This window comes from Zalophus californianus, chromosome X, assembly GCF_009762305.2.
Source record: "Zalophus californianus isolate mZalCal1 chromosome X, mZalCal1.pri.v2, whole genome shotgun sequence".
NCBI classification, from domain to species: domain Eukaryota; kingdom Metazoa; phylum Chordata; class Mammalia; order Carnivora; family Otariidae; genus Zalophus; species Zalophus californianus.
Genome location: NC_045612.1, coordinates 102910056 through 102912005, shown reverse-complemented (window position 1 = coordinate 102912005; position 1950 = coordinate 102910056). Strand labels below are relative to the sequence as shown.

At 47.6% G+C, this 1950-nt stretch overlaps 1 pseudogene; it reads right to left on the bottom strand.

The window, feature by feature from the left end:
• Positions 1-1023: 1023 nt before the first annotated feature.
• Positions 1024-1577, bottom strand: LOC113930344 (annotated as a pseudogene).
• Between the last annotated feature and the right edge of the window lie 373 nt (positions 1578-1950).

Sequence of the window (1950 nt, the reverse complement as noted above, 5' to 3'; positions counted from 1 at the left end):
GCACCTGCGTGAATTTTATTTTTTAACATTACCTTCATTTTTTTTTCCCATTAAGCCCTCTGAAGGCAGGAACTATTTTTTCTACTTTTCTAATATTCTCTCTAGCAACCAGAGTTGGACATATGATAAACATTTAATAAATATTTATTGATGAACTTCTCTCCCAGTTTCAAGAAGGCAGGTTGTGAGACCCATGATATTACTAATTGTGTTCAAATGTATGAAGGATTTTTTTTAAAGTAATCTCTATGCCTGATGTGGGGCTCGAACTCATAACCTCAAGATCAAGAGTTGCATACTCTACTGACCGAGCCAGCCAGGCACCCCCAACCATGTGAAGTTTTATAGGTATACTTCCAGCTCTTAATGTATGTAATTTTGAAATAGTAGTGGTTTTTTTTTTCATGTGCTGTATCCAAACAATTATTGATTGGTGCATGTGTGTGTGTGCATGCATCCACACTTCTGTGTGTTGGGTGAGTTGTGGGCAGTGGGGAAGGCAGAGGAGGGAGCTAATACTTACTGTACAGTTACTCTGTGCTGTGACCCCTTGGCATTATGCCAGTTATTTCCATACATCCCATCATTTAATCCATGATAACAGTGATTCTCAACCACCCTCTGAATTTTTGATTCAGTAGGTCTCAGGTCACTTGCTTCTCAAGTTCAACCTGAAGGGTCCTGATACTGAATATCATTATCAAGAATATAAACATTGATTTATATTTGCATAGACCTTTCTAGTTTTTTTTTTATCTCAAATTCTATCTTATTTATCCTTTAAATTAAGAGTAGGAATGAATCTTATTTAATCCTGTGTGGTGGATGTTATTATTCCCCTTCTAAAAATAAGGAAGATCTCAACTGAGGGACATTCTTTTTTTTCCCCCTGCAAAAACTTCATTGTTTCCATTTGGCCCACGGCTTGGGAGAGGGCTCCAGGGTGGTTAAAAAGCTGCCTAGAGGCTTCAGGGAGAGACTCAGGGCACGAGCCCTGGCACAGCGTGATGCCAGAGGGACCCCTCAAAGGCTGCTGGGCTTCAGAGGCTCCCAGTCGTGCTTGAGGGTGAGCCTTTCGAAGAGATACTCGCCCAGCCCAGCCTGGGAGCCGGCCAGCCTATGGAGGTTGGTCAGGTGGTTGCCACCTTCTTGATGAGTGGCCCCTCCCCATCCCGGAAGTGGTTCTCCGGGAGGTCATAGGGGTGGGAGTCTGCGCGGGCAGAACCCAGGGCGGGTAGATCCAAAAGGGCCTGGTTCAGGCTCTTCTCCCGAACCAGGGCAGCTTCCATGGCGCCCAGGGTTTCCCCCCACTCATCTTGGGACCGCTTCTGCACGTCCTGGAAGAGGGTGCCGCTGCCACGCTGGTTTTGCATCTTCAAGAGACACCTGGTGCCCTTGCGCTTCTCCTCAGCCAACTCGCTGAAGAAATGTCCCACACCTTCCAGAGCCACGTCGTCCCGGTGGAAATAGAAGCCCGGAGAGGGGTAGGTGTACGAGGCCCGCAGATGCACGTTGACCAGGTGGTTGACGGCGGCCTCCACCTCGGGGGCGTACTACTGACAAATGTGGGAGCTCATGGTTGATCTGTGTTAAGGAGCTAAGCTCATAATTGGGTGTTGGGTGGTCCCAGAGGCAGAGGGTGGCCAAGAAGATGGCTCCAAAAGGTAGCAACTGGAAATAAGGTTGGAGGGTGGTCGTTGGCTGGTAGAAGGGGCGTCCTTGGGTCTGTTCCGTCCAAACGTTGTTGAAGCAAGAGACAGATCTGCAGGACCACGGGGCGCACTGCTGCGAGGGACATTTTTTTTTTTTTGAATGACATGTTAACAAACTTGATTTTTTTAAAAAAGATTATTCATGTATTTATTTGAGAGAGGGAGAGCATGAGCAGGGCAGGGGCAGAGAGGAAGGGAGAAGCAGGCTCCCTGCTGAACAGGGAGCCCAGTGCAACAT